Here is a 22,888-nt window from a genome sequence, read left to right as displayed (position 1 = left end):
ATAGTGGAAAAAATGCTAGGGATGAATTTGAGTACTGTGAATTACTTTCCTGCTGAGGTTCTCTATAACAAAAATTAACCCACACTCCATTGTCCAGTGTTGAATAATTACAAGCCTTACAATAGATGCACTTCTTCTAACGTAAATAGTTAATGTTACAAACTAAACACTAGCTAATATAAGAATTAACTGCTCAAACAAATTTTGTTTTATGTATTTCAGTTAACATTAGGCCACGAGTTGTTAGAGGACAGTGCGAAACGCCCCATACCCTACTTTTACTAGTAATATGGCAGTAATTACAATTCCTTTAATGATAAGGCGTACATTACGTGGCACTTTTTACTCTCAGCACGAACAAGACCTTCAATACACCCACAAAGACGTTCCGTACGGAGGTAAATAGCAACTACATAAAGAGTACTGGAAAAATGTGAGATATGTTTCTCTTGTGCCCGAATGTCTTAATCTATTAGATACGAGAATACACGTAGTGTTTTGAACCCATTGAGCTCTGTATCTCGTACGGAAAAGAATGCATGCAACGTGTGACTCACCCTGAAATGCTTGGCCACGGCAGTGTAGCGATCGCCTGTGTCGTCTACGAGGCGCTGGAAGCGTCTGTTGAAGCGTTCGCGCTGTCGGACTTGTTGGAGTGGGGCTCGCTGCCTTGGGCAGACGTGTTCCCCTCACTGGCGCCCTGCTCCTCCTTCAGCCTCTGGTACTCCTTCTCTTACTTTATGCTGTACACGCCCTCCGGGTCGTACTTGGCCTCCAGTTAGCTCCACAAGTCCGGTCTGTTCTTCATTAGGAACTTGATCACCTTTTCGGCGCCCTGTCGCTGCCTCTGGCGACAGCGACTGCACCCATTCCATAGAGCGCCTGGGATGGCAGCTGAGGTTTCAGTAAAGGAAATAGTTATAAACACACGCAAAATTTGGAAACGTTATCAAACTTTCACAATGTTTACTGTAAGTAATAAGTGTTCTCGATGGAAACTGTTACCAACTACATTTGATACATTGCAAATTACTAATAATTCGATACACCCCTTTTGAATTATAGCTTCATTATTTTATCTGTTAATTTATTTCAAAAAAACATTCATGGAATGACATTCAGTTCACGGCTCATTGTTTTTTTTTTGTATTAGTGAATCATGAATTATTTAATTTTTAATCGCAATAAAGCATAAAGGCTTATTTTAATCAGTAATATGAAATAACCAAAGACGTGTTGTGATATTTACTGAGAAACCACCGAATGACTTGGCTCCAAATTGAGAAAGCGATCTTCACTTAATTTCAGTAACAGTAACATTACAAAAATGCTATGAGGCACAGAAATTGCCAATAAATACACATTTTGATGATACCTGACAACAGACTAAACATTCTTAAAATAACTAATTTCACAAAACACCACATACTTCACTATTCCTCTTAGGTAGTGACTTCTTATGCTGGTAGTCTTCAGTCGCCATTTCTCATGACTTCTGCACAAAATTTAACCAGTGGCGTTGGTTGAACCTGGGACACAGAAAGTTTTGATTACCAGTCGCAGATGCTACACGATTTCTTTATTTTTGTACCCCTGGACCACTAGTTCACAATCCTTGTCTTACACCCTATTCAATCTGAAGAGTTTGCTCTAGGTTCTCCAGTTTAATTGTTCGCTCTTCGTTCTCGTACGTAACACGTATTACTCTTCTTCCCCAGAATTTCAGACATCTTGCACCATTTCGCATTGTCGAACGTTTTTTCCAGTTTGGCAAATCCTATGATCGTGTTTCCAGCTTTCTTCAGTGTTGCTTCCACTTCTAAGCTAATGGTCGGACTGATTCTCTGGTGCCTTTACGTTTCCTATTTCATCGTCTTCTAACAGATCTTCAGTTTTCTTTTCCATTCTTCTTTACATTCTTCTTGTCTGTAACTTGGGTGCATGGGCTGTTAAGCTGACTGCGATTGTTCTAGCACTTGTGAGCTGTTGGTATCTTCCGAATTGTGTGGCTGATACTTTTCCGAAGGTATGATGATATGTCTCTAATCTTGTAGATCCTGCACCCCTAACTTGAACTGTAGTTTCGTTCTCAATTCCCGCAATGATTTTAGAAATTCCGATGGAACGTTATCCCCTTCGCTTTTTTTTATCTCAGGTCTTCCAGAGCTCTTTCAAATTCCGACTCTAATTCTGGGTCTCCTATCTCTTTCGTATCGACGCCAAATGTAAGAAACACTACCTGAAATAACGAAATAAATGGGTAATACATAAACTGACAAATGCAGAGGTTCGGCAGTAATTCCAGTATGCAACAGTAGAACCTCACAAGAAGAAAACAGTTCGGATGCCATCAAGTCAAATGTAACAAATATAGCCGAAACCGTATTAGAAATCAGTAAGATGGAACCTAAGTATGTTGGATGACCCCAGAAATACTGGGGCACTTTGACAGAAGGAAAAGACGAGAAGAAAAGAGCCCTGATCAGTATAAAATAATCAAAAACAACATTACCACAATGTGCCGTTTAGTAAAAAAAAAGTGGGTGGAAATATCAGCAGGGAAATAGAAGACGATTTTAAAAATGGGAAGCAGTATGAAACTTACTCCCAGGTTAAACCGTTGCAGCAGAAACAGAGAATAAAGAGTAACGCAGTGAGAAATATAATAGGAACCTTCTGTTTGCCGAAGGAGATGTAAGTGACAGTAGGAAAATGTATGCGGAAGACCTGCAAAGTGAAGCTGAAGTTGTAAGTTTAAATGAGTATCCTGAACACGAGAAAGTGAGGAAAACGATAAGAGATCATCCATAACAAAGGATAAATTCTTGTCGCACTAAATAAGTTAATATCAACTAAGTCAACATCCCTGCAAAACCGTACCGACAGCATTAAAAGTAAATTCTTCACGGGGTAATCTAAATTATATGAAAAGGATATCATACCACCTGACTTCTCGAAGAGTAGAACTATTACGTATCCCAAGAGCGCAAACAACAAGGGCTTTACAAATTATAGAACATTTGCGATCTGTCTCATGCGTCAAAAATGTTAAGTATCATAATTTGAAGATAGGATTAAAGAGACAATAGATTGGAACTTTGCCGTTGATTAATTTGATTTCAGATAATGAAAAGGAACGAACTACGTACGTAAACATTTGGAAAGGTGATTGATTAGAAAAGGCATTTGATGTGGTTGATTGGAAGTCATCTTTTTACAGCAATTTGCAAAATAGGACTTGACTCAAAATAAGGCTTGACTAGGGAGATGGGTGACCAATTTTAACTGTATACAAGCTTCAAACTATTGAGCTACGTATTAACGTTAGGAAGAAAGAGGTAAAATTCAAGAGGGTGAGACACTGATGCCCCCTATCGCCTAATTTATTTTATATCTGCGTCGAGGAGACAATAACAAAAATGAAAGGGAAGACGGCTGGAATCAATATTAATTATATGTACAGTATATTCACGTCGCCAGATTTTCCGATGACAGCGGATTAGTGGTACACTCAGTGGAGCAACTAAGTAAAAAGATCAAGGTCTTTAGTCAAGAGATAACAAAACTTAAACTACCCAGAAGGCAAAAGTCATGATTATAGACAGGAAAGTGGGCGCAGATGAGACTGACCTCAGAGTTGGCAACGAGAAACTGGAGGAAGCCCTTGTCACACGACATTTTCATATTTACTAAATTTCACTACCTCGGTAGCCCTGTGGAGGAAAACAATAGCTGTCTCAAGGAAGTCAAGGTAAGACTGTCACTGGCCAAGAGCAAACCTTCTGCTGAACAAGAACATCAGTGTCGGCAGTAAGAAAAGATCTGTAAAGAACTTTGTGTGGAGTCCACCTAACTAAAGCCTGGACGTTAGCAAAACGGAGAAAGCGCTCCTCAAAACTGGGGAAATATGATTCAAGACGAGAGTAAAAGGAAATAGCTGGCGTAACAGGAAAAGACATAAGATGATTCTGCAAGAAATTTGAGAAGAAAGAATTACTGAACGTTATAAACCAGCGCAAATCCAAACTCATTAGGCACTTCATTAGACACGATATTCTGTTACAAAGCATGCTGCCTCTAATTGTTTAAATAATGGCTGGTGTATGACTTCGACAGTTGACGATTAGCAAGCAGAGTCTTTTAGATGAATTATTATTTTGACAATTTGCTAGTTGTTTGGCTATCTGGACGTAAATGTATTGCATTATTTATGAGAATCGCATGTCTGTAGACTGTGCAATGAACCATTTTTGACGGTCTACAATTAGCAAGCGTGTGTGTAGAGCCTTATAAATGAGTTATGTAGGAGTGGTTTGCAGGTTTGTATGCTGTGGGGCTTGTCAGTTCGTGTGCTCTGTGATACATATACTCCATCCGTAAATAAAATGTCCCCAAATAAATAATGTACATTCCCTCCTCTCTCCATCAGCCTAGTGTGGACTGAGTCCTTTTACCAGCAGCCCCTAGGAAGAGGTTGCGTCCTGGAGGTTTAGGTTAGTGGTGGTGAGCTTGGCTTGCAAAAATTTTTAGGATGGTAGCTAAAGGGCAAGTGACCTTTCTTTAGTGGTAAGAATTCAAACTCGGCGCCGGTTCCTAGGAAGAGGTTGCGGTCTGGTCCTTGAAAAGTGGGTGAAACTAGGTAGGAATACATGGGGCGATAAAGAACATCCTGTTTAAAAATGTGGGGATTGTGAAGGGATGTTCCTCATGCATGGAGATGAAGACTAGTTCTAATGAGAGGGAACTGTGGCTTCAGAGACAAAGTTTATCCTTTTCAAAAAAGAAGAAGGAAGAGTAAGTCTGATATTCTTAAATATTGAACAACATATTAGCATGCATGTAAGTGTAGTGCGTAGTTAAGTTGCAGCAGACAAACATTTGATGTTCTCCAGTAGGCCACTCTTGTCTTTCTGCTCTACACTTACTCATACCTTCATTTTCTCGTCCGTAAAGGAAAGTGAACTCAACCCTTACCGGTATTTTCATCAGTAGACTGAATAGTGGAGCATCGCTCACGAAAGTCAAATACATTCACATCATTCACTTTTAATTTGTTAGGAAGTTCCACTACTATGTTAACTCAGTTACAGAGATAGGATTTGTATTTGGAAAACTGACCAATGTTTACAGGAGTACTAGAGGAACACAGGTACACCATGAAACAAGTATCCAGTGATAACCTGCCGTTGCATTGCCGATGGCAGCAATTTCTAAAGTGTGAAATCTAGAACACTTTCGCATTAGAGACAAGTATCTAATACCTTCCGAATGTGATCCTGTGATTGCTGTACATAGTTCCGCGTAGTCAACGCGTACACAACTTTCCCACTAGAGCGCGCCCCGCTAAGCACAACAGCGCAGTCGCAGCGCTCGTCCATCTCTGCACTAAAAGATGGCGCTGCCTTAGAGACGGACCAAATTCTGCTTCCGCCGATGCGCGTATTAATATCTAACGCAGCCAATGAGATTGCTGCTAATGTAGAACCTTTTCTCCTCGTGGATCACATTCGCACAGTGATACCTGAACGCGTGAGGTATTATAACAAGTGTACAGACCTCCAATTAGTCAGTCTGCATTTGTCTGCCTTAGACTATACCAGTCTGCATTTGTCTGTACCAGTCTATAGGAAGGTTTCAGTCTGCGCCTAATAAGATTATCATATTCCTGTAGTTGGCCATGAAGATATATGTATAGACACTTTCGTCAAGTATCAGAGATATGTGAGAATAAGATTAACGTACCAAGACAAAAGGAACTTCAGATTGTCAATTGTAAATAGCATCCAGAATCAAGTTAAGTAATTTTATGCTTCTTATTATTTTAATAAATGTGTGTGAAAATTAATCAAGTTCTGTTTAAAGTTGGTGACCATCAATCTGCTACTCTAAGCATGCAAGTGGCATTTCTATCGTCTGACCTAACGGCAGAAGATAAACACGCCAGGATAAGACCACGAGACATATTGCTGACACTCGCCTACTTCGATAGAGCGACAAGTCAAATAATCTGATGGTGTGTGTACCGAAGGTCTTACAGTAAGCACACCACAGCTGTCTTAACCCAGTAGAGGAACACTATGAACCTGCCATGGTTACTCACCCTTGAGGTACTTGGCGTCATCTGTGCAGCGCTCTTCTGTGTCGGACATGAGGCACTGGAAATAGCCGTTCAGAAGTGGCTCGCTGGCCAACACCTCGTCCAGATTGACTTTGTCGTACTTTCTGGAGTACGGCTCCTGGTCCTTTTCACCCTTGATGTTCTCATAAGCAATCTGATACCTCATCCTATATATGCCTTCAAGGTCATATTTGGCTTCCAAGAAGCTCCAAAAGGTGGGCCTCCGATTAATGAGGAACCAGGATATTTTTACAAAGCTCACTTGCTGCTTTCCACTGCACCGGCTGCATCCATTCGTCAGCGCATCTGTAATTACCGCTGTGAACAGAAGTAGTTAAAGGATTATCGCACTGCTAAAGCAATAGAGTAACGGATAAAGTTACAACCTTACATTTGGCATTTGTCATTCCTTATTTGGAGCGTTGCTGCCCATGGTTCAAACACTGAAGATTTTTAAGATTGTTTACGATATTAATGAACTGATAAAGACGTAGTGTGAAATAAAGCAAATTTCATGTCTTTCTCATTTGTAATTCAGCAGCAAGAACTTCAGAGGGAACTTAGACCATCATAAAGGGCGCTGTTTGGAAGGAAATAAGCAATTAATATGCCACTTCGTCTCCATGAGTCTTAGTTTGGTGCGAGCGATTCATCCTGCGATCAATTCACTATGTTCAGGGTAGAAACATTCGAAATATTCAGTGAAGTATGACACAGGCACCAACAGGAGTAAAGCTGTGAGGGCTGATCACGAACAGAACTTGAACAGCTGAGCCGGTAAAAGCATTGCCCGTAAAATGTGAGGCTCTTGGTTTGTGTCTTGTTTCAAAACAACATTTTTATCTCCTTGAAAGTTCAAACCAGCGTACATTCCACTGCAGAGGGAAGATTAGTTCTAGAAACCTCTCAGTTTCGATAGAAACATTAGAGAACATGTACTTACTTCTTGTAAAAAAACAGTCGTAAGTACCAAGTGTTACCCCGACGTGACAATGACAGTCATACATCTCCATCTTACCAGGTCTTGTCCCTCTCAATAAACGATGGAACTTATTTGGCAACTTCTTGAACCGCAAATAAACGTACTTCTTCGTAAAACAACCATACTGGTTAAGACTGCAAGGGACTTTTATTTGGATCTGCATCTGACAAGTTGGAGGCACAGTGCAATAACCAGGTTTGCGAGGCTTTTGTTTGGACAGTAGCATGATGCTGAACTGCATGGGATCATGAGGCAAGGTATATTCGTCATCAAGGTTCCAGTAGGCCACGTCTGATAGGATCACAGTAGCGTGTACTAAGCACTTCGTAACCCCTTTACATCCGCGCCTGCTATCCGAGAACAAGTAACTCTCTCCCTGCAACATCATGTGTCGTTCCCCATTATTGACCGGACACTAGCAGTAACCGGACCAGGAAACTACCATCTCATTTGTAGGCTGCCTCCTTCGACCATAAATATAATAGACTGGCCCTGACGTCATTTACGTGGCTCCAACATCTCTGGGCTAAAGTCACGTAAATTTTGGCAAAACATGGTTGTTTCGTGTTGTGCTTATGGCTGTAGTCAGCGTTTTGTCGGGGGAAATGGCATTACATTTCACGTGTGTTTCTATGATAGTGCAGACGCGTTTATTTAAATCTGCTGAAGTGACTTTCATAAGTTTTTTACACTTGAAATAGAGTATAACGTAAATTAAAGTGTTGAAAGTGATGCCTGTAAAGTCAGCTCATATTACATTTTGGAAAGTATCTGTGATAATTCGGTTACAGAAGTAGGTATAACTGTTTCTCGTCCCTGCTCATAGGTTCCCTAAGGATGAAAACCGAAGGCAGCTTTGGATACAGGCCCTGAAACGGAAAAACTTCAAGCCATCTGCTCATACGCGCCTTTTTGTATATACAAGTGAGATTATAATAAGGTAAGAGCACCTATAGTCGACACATGAAGAGAATCTTTTTCTACCTTCTAATACTATTAAATAAATGTAGGCTCCAAAATTATTTTCTGAAACTTCAAAGTTTCACCTTTCATCTAAAATATCATTCTTTTTTAAACTGATAGTTTAAACTTTTGTAGAAATAGTAGGAACTGAATCTTTGAAGTGCACCTAAAATTGATACTGTAAAATGGACCTGCTCCTAAAGTCGACAATTGTGGCCCCTATAGTTGACATAATTCACATATCCCATTTTCTTTTATAAGTGACTAGAGCTCAAAACGCGCCGAATCCAATATTTAAAGTTTTGACACAAGCCCACTCTTACGGTTTAAAAGAATTATAACGACATTTTACTTTAATCGATAGTTTCTAGTAATTTCCTCCCGCTGCCCAACAGAGGGGCATTCGATGTATTTGTTAGATTTTATAAATGGTACTGTGAACAAATCCAGGTCAAATGTAGTTCTGACATAATTTTTCGCAAATAAAAAAGTAATTTTTGTTGGAAGCGTTTGGCAGTCAACTGAGAAATGTGGGGAAAATACAACATAGGATGGCAGACCGCTGATTTCAAATCCCGTCACGTTTTGCCAACAGTCACGTGGTTTATGTTGGAGCCACACCAGCCCTATAGCTTCTGTACAGCAAGGCCAGTCTACTAGTATCTATGGTCGAATGCTGCCTCTAACAATACAACACAAACGGCCGCATTTGGCGTGGGGCCTCGAGAGGGATGCATGGACTGTTAAACAAAGGAGTTGCATTGTATTTAAATATGAACCGCAGCTCAGTATTGCTCCCGACGACAATCATCAACGAGTATGGTGTAGTTTTGGGAAGAAGCCCCTATCTTTCAATGTCGTGGAGAGGCACAACTATGTTACTTCTGCGATAAAGATGTGAGAAGCTATCTGGTATGTCTCCAGGTCATAGCTGGTAAAAACCGAGGGAAATCACACGGAATAGCTGTATGTATGGACATTCTACGTCCTCATGTGTTACGTCTCATTTGATAGTATCGTGGTGCCATTTTTCAAAACAGCATACAACATATGTCTTTGAATTGTCTGTGTAATGATAAAGAATCCCGATGGCCAGCAAGGATCCAGATCTCTCCGAGAAAGAATATGTGAGGAGCCAGCTTGGACGTCAACTCCGCCTTCATGCCAATATCGAGGACATCAAGGACCAGTTACAACAGCTATGCGCCCGTTTGCCTCAGGAATCAGTGCATTGCATCCTGGACAGCTGAGAATCAACGCAGTACTGATAATTGTGCTTATACTGGCAATTTCTTTGTAAATATGAATCACTAAAACAACATCTCATATCTTCTCAGCTCGTGGAGATTCGTTTCGTTTCCTCCTCCCCTTCGGGGAAATTAACTTCTTTTCTCAGGTAGTGTATATAAAGTCATATGACAGCCTCTTACAAGTCCTTCGATTCGACGGTACGCTGATGGCTTGCGTGGCAACCAGCTTCACAATTGGTCTCACGGGGCTAAATGAACAACTTTATAGACTTTTCCACCACAGTAAAGTCTGACTTCGTTGCCTGGAATCGAGCCAGCGAGTTCCGAATCACTAGCCATTAACACTATCTGGCATCAAGTCCCAGAATGCTGCGGCCAGTGCGTGTGCAGCTCCATATACGTATACGGTGAACTTCATCGATCCCGTCACGCTCCCTTAACGCTAACAGGATTCGACGTTCTATTTTTATGACGTCATCCAACTATTAATAGCATACTACCGAATCGCATCGGGGCACTGACATACAGGGGATAGGCAAAATAATATGAACAGTGGAAGTAATGGGATAGTTGTGTTTGAAGGTCAATAACCTGCGGGTAGGACACGTGTTGCACTGGACTGTGCGTGTTCAGTACGGACTAGACATCAGTGCAGGTCGTTTATGAGTAGTGCACACTTCGTACTTGCATTCAGACGCCGAGGACGACGTGTTATGGAAGACGTAACTGATTTCCTAAGAGGGTATATTCTGGGAACCCGATTAGCTGCAGCATCAGTAACCAAGACAGCCAACTTACTGAATATTCCTAGAGCAACTGTTTCAACAGCCATGACAGCCTACACAAACCATGGAAAGACATCATAGTATAAAGGTAATAGTGGGTGCAAATCAAAACTATATGACAGAGATTGTCGTATGCTAACATGAATTGTGTCAAAACAACAGAAAACTACAGCGGCTAACGTGACTGCAGAGCTCAATAGCCCTCTCCTTCCTATCGACACTGTCCGCCGAGAACTCCATAAAGCGAACATTCATGGACGAACTGCTATGCTGAAACAATTAGTAATAACAACCAACGCAAAGAAGCGTAAAACATGGACTCATGAGCCAAAATCCTGGACGGCTGATCAGTGGAAACACGTCATATGGTCTGACGGGTCAATTTTTTCGTTATTTCCAAAATCAGGCCGGGTTACGTCTGGAGAACGCTACAAGAAGCCTACAATCCCGACTGCTTGATTCCAATGGTTAAGCGTGGAGGTGGAAATGTGGTGGTGTGGGCTGTCATATCATATGCTAGTCCCATCATTACGCTCAAATACCGTGTTACATCCAACGATTATGTGAACATTTTAAGTGGTCAGGGGCATCCCATGATTCAAATGTTGTTCCCCAGCAATGACGCCATATTTCAGGACGATAATGCACTCATTCACACAGCAAGGACAGTACAATTGAGGTATGAGGAGCATGCAACTGAATTGCAGCGTCTTCCTTGGCCAGCACACCCCCGGACCTGAACATTATTGAATCCTTGTGGACGGTATTGGAGCGCAGAACCCGGGGCAGATTTCTGCCTCTCTCGTCACTACAGTAGTCAGTAGAGCTTCTGATTGAAGAGTGGCATCACAGTCCACTGGAAAATATACAATCTTTACATGCCAGTATTCCAAGAAGAACCACAACTGTATTACGCGCAAATGAGAGTCAAACCCCTTATTAATAATCCATGCCCAATTAAGTACAGGTGTTCACATTATTTACTTACCCCTGTAGTACAGGTAAATACTAGAAAAGAACTAAAACAAAAATGTTCGATTCGCTGAAGACCACAGTTCTTCCAAAGAAAGAAGGGATGGTTTAAATGGCTCTGAGCACTATGGGACTTAACTTCTGTGGTCATCAGTCCCCTAGAACTTAGAACTACTTAAACCTAACTACTTAAACCTACTACTTAAACCTAACTAACCTAAGGACAGCTTACACATCCATGCCCGAGGCAGGATTCGAACCTGCGACCGTAGCGATGGCGCGTTTCCAGACTGTAGCGCCTAGAACCGCACGGCCACCTCGGCCGGCAGAAAGAAGGGAACTGTCTCTTCTAATGGCACGACATTGATAAGATATACTCTGAACCAAGATGTTGATAATGCTTACCCCTGAGGTACTTCCCGTTGGTATTGCAGCGCTCATCTGTTTCCATCATCACGCAGTCGTAGTATCTGAGGAGATTGGCTTCGCCGTCTAGCACCTCGTCCATGTTGAGGTTGTCGTATATGCTCGAGTACGGTTCTATGTTTTCCTCTCCTTTGGCCGTGTCGTACTCCTTCTGGTACTTCTTCCTGTACACGCCCTCAGGATCGTACTTGACCTCCAGTTTGTTCCACATGAACGGCTTATCCTTCATGAGGAACCTGATCACCTTTTCGGCTCCCTCTCGCTGATTGGGGTGACAGCGGCTGCACACGTTTGACAGCGCGTCCGGGATCACTTCTGTGAAAGAAAAGTACCAAAGAGACTCTAAATTTTTAGTGTGAAAACTAGTAATCTTTTACATTGAGAAAATAGGCTAAGCTTCCCCTAATTTCCCACAGTATCGATTAGAGTCTTCAATGCTATTAATCGTTAATAATTTGCTTTTAGCGTTTGAAGGGTTTACAGGTTTGTCACATTGATTCATACCTTTGCCTGCAGTTATTTTCACGCTGCGATACATTTATAGTTATTACACTGGACTCTGCTTGGTTACTGCTAATGTAGTCTCCCCTTTTGTAGTTTAGAGTTCAGTTTACAAGACCAAAAATAGAAAACGGTGGTGTTGGGCAATAAGTCGAAAGCCTGGTATCCTGTTACAATTTTATATTTCTTTCCTTTGTTTTATGAAATGATTTTCACGAGGAACAGTAAATAGTTAAAAAAATTGATTTCAGTAGTTTACACGAGGCCAAGCATTAATAACGGTTTTACGGTATATATTCCGAGTTAGAACACGATTCACATTTTAATTTTTATTCACATGTCATTACATACGAAACCTTTTATTGAGTTTGTTATGTAGCTGTCACATATATTCAAAAACACATTTTCTCATAACGATGTGGTCAGTTTGTATTAAGCTACTACATGAAATCTCTGTACGTTAAAAAATTGACCCGGAGAAAATTTTCTTACACAGTACTCGGAATTAATTTATTTAAGACAATAAAATTGCTTTCGAGGGCTTTATAACTAGCTTCAGATTACGTTTTGTTCTTTTGTACTGGTGGAACTTTTATGACATCGATAATAAGATTCAGAAAAATATAATAAAAAGATCAAATCGGATAGGAGTCTCTTGTTGAGGAAAGGAAGTTATAATTTTGCATTTTGTTGAGTTGTATCTCAGACTGAACACTGTGCTTTTCATTTTGAAGGAATCATCCCATCATCTTCCTGCAGGTACTTACGGAAGCTACGGAAAGTTAAATCACCTGAGTTCTCCCCAAATAAGAGTCACACGCTGTAATGGTGTTCCTCTCTTCGCCATATAGAAAAGCATTTCCATATGCAAGTGTTTTAGAAATCCACAGATTGAGATAATGATACCGAAAGTATTCACCTTTCATCATTCGTGGCTACAATAAGGTCAGTACTTTCAGAGATTGTGTCACGCAGTGACAATAAGGCAACAAAGTATTCAGTCGTTAAAAGGAAACATTCCCAATGTACTGAATGTTCACTTGAGAAATAAAATGAAGATTAATGCCACGAATGATGAATGGTGAATACTTTCGGTATTACTGTCTCACTTTGTGGATTCCTAAAAGACGTGACCGAGCGAGGTGGCGCAGTGGTTAGACACTGGACTGGCATTCGGGAGGACGACGGTTCAATCCCGCTTCCGGCGGGAGGTTTTGCGTGATTTCCCTACCTCACTCCAGGCTAATGCCGGGATGGTTCCTCTGAAAGGGCACGGCCGACTTCCTTCCCCATCCTTCCTTAATCCGATGAGACCGATGACCACGCTGTCGGGTCTCCTTCCCCAAACCAACCATCCAACCTAAAAGACGTGCATATGGAAATGTTTTTCTGTGTGACTGTCAAACGTAAGCTTTGGAAGTTAAAGGCGAGAATCGTCGCATTCGTTTGAAATATGCAAACAGAGCAAAACAGATGATCACCGAGTATACTCACAAGATAAGAAAAGGTAGGATGTAAAATTTCAGTGCCTGTGTTGTTCCGAAGGGCAATAAAAAGTTCCAGAGGGACAGGTATGTCGGCGACTGCAGTCGTTCATTAAATGTATTCGCTGTTACGAATGTGGATAACCATCAGCTGTTTAATGGAATGATGACAGCAAAAGTTTGTACCGGACCAGAACCCGGATTTTCCGCTTATCGTGATCGGTAGAGGTACCCTTAGGCTATCCGACTCACGGCCAGAACCAAACTTTCACATGTCGCCACCCATGTACCTGCAACCTGTACTCATACATCCACTATGTATATTCCCGTGCAGGGGAGTCATTTTCATTGAAAGTTGCTTGCGCAGTGTCGGCGGATAAATACGATATGTCTCCCTTATACACAATGGATGTACGAGTACAGGTTGTAAACACATGGTTGACAGCGTATGGATGTTTGGGTCTGATCGTGAGTCGTACTCGGGTAGCCTAATAGATAGGCGACCTCCCGTGGTAAGTGGCAAATTTTTTACTGTCGTCATTTCATTACACAGCTGATGGTTGTCCATATTCGAAACAGTGAATACATTCCACGTATAACAAACAGTTGGGGTCTTCAAAGTAAACGTCTAAAGTTTGTTTACATAAACTAGTAAACTTTTGCTCAGCATATAATAAAGAAAGGTCATAGACACAGAGTCAACACGAAAGTGCTATATGCAACCAATAATAATAACATAAAAACCATTATAAACAATTGAGATAAATGAGCATTGAGCTCAAAATCCCCACCTAGGTCTAAATGATCAGTTACAGCTCAGCACACGCCCACTCTTAAGCTTTATATGATCCAGTCATCCAGGCACACTCAGACCTCAATCCAAATGACTGCATTAATCTCCAAAAACAAGTGCTATAACAATATACTCGTTCTTTACTTTGGTTTCTTCTTAAAGCATACAACTTGTACGAGGGTTTAATAGTGGCAACAATTTATTTACAGTTCGTACAAAATGGATACGTGTTTCAATGTTTTACTGACCTTCAAAGTAGTCACCAGCGATGTGGAAGTCGTAGGATAGCCTTAGCAGCGACAGTTGTGTTGACAGTTCGAGGGGCGAGGTCTGTTGCCCGACGAATTTGTAGCAGTTCTGAAGCAAATGCCGTGAAGTGTTTCCTTCAGTTCATAAATCGAGTAGAAGTTGCGAGGGCTTAAATCAGGGGAATGAAGTAAGTGGTATAGCACTTAGCAGCCCCATCAGTAAATCAAATCAGTAACAGCTTACACTGTACGTGCTTGAGCATTGTCCTGCTGAAAGTGTCGTCACTTCTGTTTCCATGCTGTTCAGGTTCGGAGCACAACCTACGATAAGCTTGGAGACGGAAGTGATGAACTTTCTGCGGGACCTGACAATCATTTTGTAGGACAATGCTCAAACACGTACAGTGCAAAATGTTACTGATTTGTTTGAGTGATGGGGCTGCTAAGTTCTATACCACCTACTGGACTCCCCTGACTTAAGCCCTCGTGAGTTTAGCTCGGTTCCTAAACGGAAGGAAACACTTCACGCTATTCGCTTCAAAATTGCTACATATTCGTCGGGCAATAGACCGCTCCGCTCGAACTGCCAACACAACTGGCACTGCTATGAGGATCCTACGACTTCCACATCACTGACAACGGGTTATACAAAACGCTGGCGACTACTTTGAATGTCAGTAAAACTTTGAAACACGTGTCTATTGTGTACGCACTGTAAATAAATGGTTGCCACTATAAAAGTTCCAACCCTCGTGTATTGTAATATAATGTATAGTAAGTCTGAAAATCTGGGAGTACTTTAGGATTTGTATTTTCTACTGAATTATATTCCATATGCCTTTCAACCAAGCGACGATTATGAGCTCCCGCAGTGCTTACACGTATGGGAGAACCGTGGCGTTAGCATCACGTCACCGTTTCCTGTACTCCTGACAAAACCAGTGACATCTGTCCATAGACAGCGAATAGGAGGCGGGGGAGTCACGTCGTGGTTGCTGGCCACGACTTGGAGTGCGGAGCACAGTCTGGGCTCTCCCCTGGGACATGGCTTTGCGACAGAGCAGAAATATTTTTCCGTCTGTCTCTGTCCCTTTGGTCTTCCAGTTCTCTGGACCAGCTCATTTAAATGTAAACCAGCCTGTCTTCCTTCCTCCTCCCCCCCCCCCCCTATTTCTATAACAGCTACGTCGAACCCGGATTGGTGGACGGACTCTCAATCTGGACAAAGCGAGCCTTCCGTGTCTCGAATATCTAGAACGTACTATAATTTAGTTTATTTAACTCTCCTATCTGACGAAACTGCCTTCCGCCGCCCATCCTCACCCATCCTAACCAGGATACACTTCGACGCCTGTACAGTAGTGTGTTCTCGTTACGTACTGCGCTCTACTACCTACCCTGTAAATTGTAATGCAACAAAGTAATTTAACATGTTTTGGAACAAAACGAGTGATGGGGGGTCTATTTCATATTTCTCAACTTATATAGTCATCAGATGTTCTGTGTTTGCATTTAACATTTGGTTTCCGGCATACTAGTGTCTCTTGTGGGTACTAGTCAGTTGTCTACTGACACTGGCTCAATACTCCGAAAACCATATCGAAATAAACAAATCAGGGGGACCAAAATCGCTGCTTATTAGCTCCTCAAAGTCAGCTATCGAAGTTTTCTATCAAAAAGAGACGGAAGAATCCATAAATAGACTACTGGCCACTAAAATTGCTACACCACGAAGGTGACGTGCTACAGAAGCGAAATTTAACCAACAGGAAGAAGATGCTGTGATATGCAAATGATCATCTTTCACAGCATTCACACAAGGTTAGCGCCGGTGGCGGCACCTACAACGTACTGACATGAGGAAAGGTTCCAACCGATTTCTCATACACAAACAGCAGTTGACCGGCGTTGTCTCGTGAAACGTTGTTGTGATGCCTCGTGTAAGGAGGAGAAATGCGTAGGATCACGTTTCCGACTTTGATGCAGGTCGGATTGTAGCCTATCGCGATTGCGGTTTATCGTATCGCAACATTGCTGCTCGTATTGGTCGAGATCCAATGACTGTTAGCAGAATATGGAATCGGTAAGTTTAGGAGGGTAATAGGGAACGCCGTGCTGGATCCCAGCGGCCTCGTATCACTTGAAGTCGACATGACAGGCATCCGGATGGCTGTAACGGATCGTGCAGCCACGTCTCGATCCCCGAGTCAACAGATGGGGACGTTTGCAAGACAACAACCATCTGCACGAACAGTTCGATGACTTTTGCAACAGCATGGACTATCAGCTCGGAGACCATGGCTGCGGTTACCCTTGACCCTGCATCACAGACAGGAGCGCCTGAGATGGTGTACTCAACGATGAACATGGGTGCACGAATGGCATAACGTCATTTTTTCGGATGAATTCAGGTTCTATTTACAGATTCATGATGGTCGCATTCATGTTTGGTGATATCGCGGTGAGCGCACATTGGAAGCGTCTATTCGTCATCGCCATACTGGCGTATCACCCGGCGTGATTGAATGTGGTTCCATTGGTTACACGTCTCGGTCACCTCTTGTTCGCATTGACGGCACAATAAACAGTCGACGTTACATTTCAGATGTGTTACGACCCGTGGCTCTACCCTTCATTCGATCCCTGCGAAACCCTACATTTCAGCAGGATAATGCACGACCGCGTGTTGCAGGTCCTGTACGGGCCTTTCTAGATACGGAAAATGTTCGACTGCTGCCCTGGCCATCACATTATCCATTGAAAACGTCTGGTCAATGGTGGCCGAGCAACTGGCTCGTCAGAATACGCAAATCATTACTCTTGATGAACTGTGGTATCGTGTTTAAGCTGCATGGGCAGCTGTACCTGTACACGCCATCCGAACTCTGTTTGACTCAGTGCCCAGGCGCATCAAGGCCGTTATTACGGCCAGAGGTGGTTGTTCTGGGTACTGATTTCTCAAGGATCTATGCACCCAAATTGAGTGAAAATGTAATCACATGTCAGTTCTAGTATAATATATTTGTTCAATGAATACCCGTTTATCATCTGCATTTCTTCTTGGTGTAGCAATTTTAATGGCCGTTGGTGTATGTTGTCATCAGTCCCCTAGAACTTAGAATTATTTAATTGTAACAAACCTAAGGACATGACACGCATCCATGCCCGAGGCAGGATTCGAACCTGCGACCGTAGCGGTCGCGCAGTTCCAGACTAAAGCACCTAAAACGGCTCGGACATCCAGGCCGGCCATAAATATGTTATAAAAGAGTTTACAGGAGAGCTTTGCTGACACCAGCGCCCTCTTTTTCCATCACTACTATAGTCTGCAATCTCTTTCAGCAGACAGAAAGGGTAGAAAAGTACTCATCTAGAGGTACTTGGCGTCTGCCGTGCAGCCCTCTTCTGTGTCGGCCATGAGGCACTGGAAGTAGCTGTTGAGGAGTCGTTCGCTGGCCATCACCTTGTCCAGGTCGACGCTGTCATACTTGCTGGAGTAGGGCGCCGCGTCCTCTGCCAGTACGAGCAGCGCGGGCAAGGCCACAGAGCGCGTCCCGTGCATGACGACCGCGGGCCTGTGTGTCCGAGTGTACCCCAGGCCGGCCGGTCGCCGCTCTTATAGCTCGCTTCGCTCCGCCAGCTTTTGCCCGGTCACTGACACCGCCATATTTCCCGTTTGTTGGCCGTCCCTTTGTGAGCGGCCGGCGCCGTTTGCCGATCTATCCGGCTAGCAATTTGCAGGCTCCTGTAAGGCCAGGTGACGGCACGGATGCGGCCGTGCGATGTTTCCACCATCACGTATGGATCTGGGGTTACTCCCTGAGCCTGGAGGATCCGTCCTTCCCTACTTGAGGCAGCGGCGGGACCATCAATCTCTACGACAGCTGTCCTCTTGGAGTTCTCTTAAAACTCATACATCCTGACTGAATTTACGGTGGGAATGGGGGAGGAAGAAAAGGTGGCCGTGCGGGATTAGCCGAGCGGTCTTAGGCGCTGCTAAAAAAAATGGTTCAAATGGCTCTGAGCACTATAGGACTTAACATCTGAGGTCATCAGTCCCCTAGAACTTAGAACTAATTAAACCTAACTAGCCTATGGACATCACACACATCCATGCCCGAGGCAGGATTCGAACCTGCGACCTAGCGGTCGCGTGGTTGCAGACTGAAGCGCCTAGAACCGCTCGGCCACTCCGGCCGGCTAAGGCGCTGCAGTCATGGACTGTGCGGCTGGTCCCGGCGGAGGTTCGAGTCCTCACTCGGGCATGTATGTGTGTGTTTGTCCTTAGGACAATTTAGGTTAAATAGTGTGTAAGCTTAGGGACTGATGACCTTAGCAGCTAAGTCCCATAAGATTTCACACACATTGGAACATTTTTGAAGAAAAGGTACCCGAACCACGGATGAAGTGCAGCAGGCGGATACCACATTCGTAGATTTCTGTAAAGTATTTGATACTGTGCTATCCTACCGACTGCTAACGACAGTATAAGCATACTTAAAATGTTCCCAGGTAGATGAGTGGCTCGAAGTTTTCTTAAGTCACAGAATGTCGTCGTTGAGTGACTGTAGGGGGATACGAAATACCATGGACACACTTGCTTGTTGGTGTCATGAATGGCAGCAGTTCTCAAATGTGCGAGGGTTGCATTAATCTCCACATACAAGTACTATAACAATATACTCGTGTCTTACTTTTGTTTCTCCTTAGAGCTTTTTGTACTACATGCATACGACTTGTACGAGGGTTTGAACTTTAATAGTTGCAACTATTTATTTACAGCTCGTACAAAACAGATGCGTGTTTCAATGTTTTACTGACTTTCAAAGTAGTCACCAGCATTGTGTATAGCCCGTTGCCAGCGATGTGGAAGTCATAGGATACTCTTAGCAGTGCCAGTTGTGTTGCCAGTTCGAGCGGCGTTGTCTATTGCCAGAGAAATTTGTACCAGTTCTGAAGCGAGTGCCGTGAAGTGTTTCCTTCAGTTTATAAATCGAGTTGAACTCACGAGGGCTTAAGTCATGGGAGTGCAGTAGGTGGTATAGCACTTAGTAGCCCCATCCGTCAAACAAATCGTCAACAGCTTGCACTGTAAATGCTTGAGTATTGTCCTGCAAAATGATGGTCAGTGTCATCACTTCTGTCTCTCTGCCGTTCATTGTTGGAACACAACCTACGACAAGCTTGGAGACGGAGGTGATGACACTTTCTGCAGGACCTGACAATCATTTTGCAGGACAATGGTCAAGCACATACAGTGCAAGCTGTTGATGATTTGTTTGACTGACGGGGCTGCTAAGTGCTAGCTCGTTGCTGAGATTTGTTCGACCGTTTGGAACACAGACCAGGCCGGATTAAAGGAAAACATCGAAGCAGTTCAGAGGCAGTCTGCTAGATTTGTCACCGAGGGATTCGAACAACACGCACGTATTACGGAGACGCTTCTGGAAGTCAAATTTGAACCACTTTGTGAAGGGCGGCCTTCTTTTCGAGGAGCACAATTGAAAAAATTTAGACAACCGGCATTTGAGGCTGACTGCAGAGCGATTCTGCTGTCGTCAACGTACATTTCGCGTAAGGACCACAAAAAGATTTGGGCTCCTACGGAGGCTTATATACAGTCGCTTTATTTGCGATTGGAAATGTCTACAGTGCGTTTGAAATTAGTGACGGCATTTGGCAGTTAAGTACGGAGTGCGTCGAAGGAAGCGCAGTTGCCAACGAGTGCTGAGCGCATCAGGTGCCGGTAATGCCAAAACTACGTCGCAAGTCGTGGAAGCCGGCCAATCTGCAATCTTAGTCAAACTCTGATTCACGCGCGTCTTATTGGTTAATTCGTCAGCTTCGTGATGAACTGCCTATCGTGATCATAGTTATTGTGATATTTCGATATTTGGCAAACCACTGCAAGGAATCCTTATGGTTTGCGGTGAAAAATAGGATCGCAAAGTATTTGCGTTTGGTGCATGTAATAGGTCTTATAATGATGTTTATAAAACGCAAGTAACATATTGAATGATTCTTTAAACTTTGAAGAATATCACTGCCTGTCTCCAATCACAAGAAAATCGAACGTATGTAAGCCACTCCATCACAAACTCACGCACCAGCGAAAATTCCCAAATGAAATATTCATAAATTCCTTGCATATCATAAATGGTCTGAGGTATCTAACAAAATTTTGGCAAATTGTAGCACAGAAAGAGGAGAGTATTTTGCCATATTATTAACAACCGAAAGTTCCGTATCTACCGCGATATTCAAGCAACCACAGATATTTTTTCTCAGTGAAATAATATAAATTTTTAGGGCCATCGATAGATGGTGGAACGAGAACTGATCTAGGTTTTCCAACAATAGAACTGAAGTTATACGTTTACTTTTTTTCTAAGAATGGACTTTTCCAGGAAGTATTTACCTATTGCCGTTACTAGTTTAATAACACAGTGTTATAGAATTCTGAGTTAGAGTATTTGTAAACAGTTCTTTTTTTGCGAAAGAAGCAACTTTTAACAAGGCAGCGAGCTAAGTTGCTTATTACTCAAAACTCGTCATAATCGTTATCAATCCCTCTCTCCTCAGCTACCTTCTTGGTATGGCTGGGAAGTCGAGAACTACCCTTAGATGTAAAATTCGCAGTGGGTTCCATTGTCAGCATTTCAACCTCACTGAGCGTAAACTTCTAGTTCTTTTTTTTTCTTTTTACTTTTCACCTAGTCCCACATATTCTCAATCGGATTTAAACAAATGTGATGCGGAGGAAGCCAGATTTAAACTATGTTCTTTAGCGTCAGGCAGTTTGTTGACATTGTAGCGTGGAGTTTTTCGCTAGTAAAGCACTTAAAGTTCCATTAACTTCGCCTTACTTAAACGCGCTAGGTTCAGAAATGGTTTAAATGGCTCCGAGCACTACGGGACTTAACTTCTGACGTCATGAGTCCCCTAGAACTTAGAACTACTTAAACCTAACTAACCTAAGGATATCACACACATCCATGACCGAGGCAGGATTCGAACCTGCGATCGGAGCGGCCGCGCTGTTCCAGACTGAAGCGCCTAGAACCACTCGGCTACCCCGGCTGACGTGCTAGGTTCAGTCTTATCCAATGAAACATTTCATTGCACAGAGAGCAAAAGCTCATCTTCCCTCTAGTGTATTGTTGTAGCTTTATACATCACGACCAATTCATATGGAGCATTTTACAGCACAACGTAATCTTTTTAACCGGTGATGTTTTCTTCGACGACCACTTTTGTTGTGAATCTCGTGTGCAGATGCGCTGCGCTGTTATTATTAACGCAGCGTCAACATAAATCACTTGTTCATAATACCTGATGAGTGCAGATCATTTCAACACAAGAACGTACAACTTTACCATGAGAGCTGACGGACGTGGACGCACTTAATGCCCGACAACACATAGTACTGTTTATCCGCGGCGTGACAACAGGGGCCCCTTAGCAACCCAACTGCTGGCGGCGTGGTAGGGAAATTCGGCTCGCCATTAGTGTTACCTCGGCAAGACCGTCGCGTAACTTCCGGTGAGCTAAACGTCAAAAGTCGCAAGTAATTTTAAACGTAGTATGGTAATCGTACAGGGTGTCCTCCCCAAAGCACCAAACGGTGGCTTGCGGAGTATGTATGTAAATGCAGATGCACACTGTATCCTACTCCAGCAGAAGTTAGATAATCGACATGGCCACTTGATGTATCATAGAGCTACACGCACTGATTTCTCCACAGGCGCGGTTTCCACCACTCTGCCCAAGAGTGGGATTAAAAATAGTGGAGGGCTCAGATTATGAATGGCTCCAAGCGCTATGGGACTTAACGTCTGAGGTCATCAGTCTCCTAGACTTAGAACTACTTAAACCTAACTAACCTAAGAACATCACACACACATCCATGCCTGAGTCAGGATTCGAAACTGCGATCGTAGCAGCAGCGCGGTTCCGGACGGAAGCGCCTAGAACCGCTCGGCCACTCACATTGTGAGATACATTTTATATTATTAGGCTATTGAAAATTACATATTAGACGCTACCGTATTATATAGATCAGCATTTTTTGTGAGTGAAGGAAGCTATGATGGACGGTGCACTTAACTACAGCCAATTAACTGTAACTCCTCTGGACATGGGTACCTGCCACAACTGATAACAGAGCCCATTAGAGATGAATAGCTTAATTAGTAGCTAGATGTACTTGTGAGTTGATTTCACATGAACAGTTTTTAAAACGTAACTTGAAGTAGATAAGTCATTATGTAACTACAGAGACTATATGATGAAATGTGAAAATATCGCAAATCTCTTGCCGGATCGCTTTGAGAAGATGGCCCTTCAAACCGCTCGCCAGCAACCCA

This window comes from Schistocerca serialis, chromosome 6, assembly GCF_023864345.2.
Source record: "Schistocerca serialis cubense isolate TAMUIC-IGC-003099 chromosome 6, iqSchSeri2.2, whole genome shotgun sequence".
Taxonomy (NCBI): domain Eukaryota; kingdom Metazoa; phylum Arthropoda; class Insecta; order Orthoptera; family Acrididae; genus Schistocerca; species Schistocerca serialis.
The sequence above is the reverse complement of the archived record's forward strand: the minus strand, read 5'-3'. Positions refer to the sequence as shown.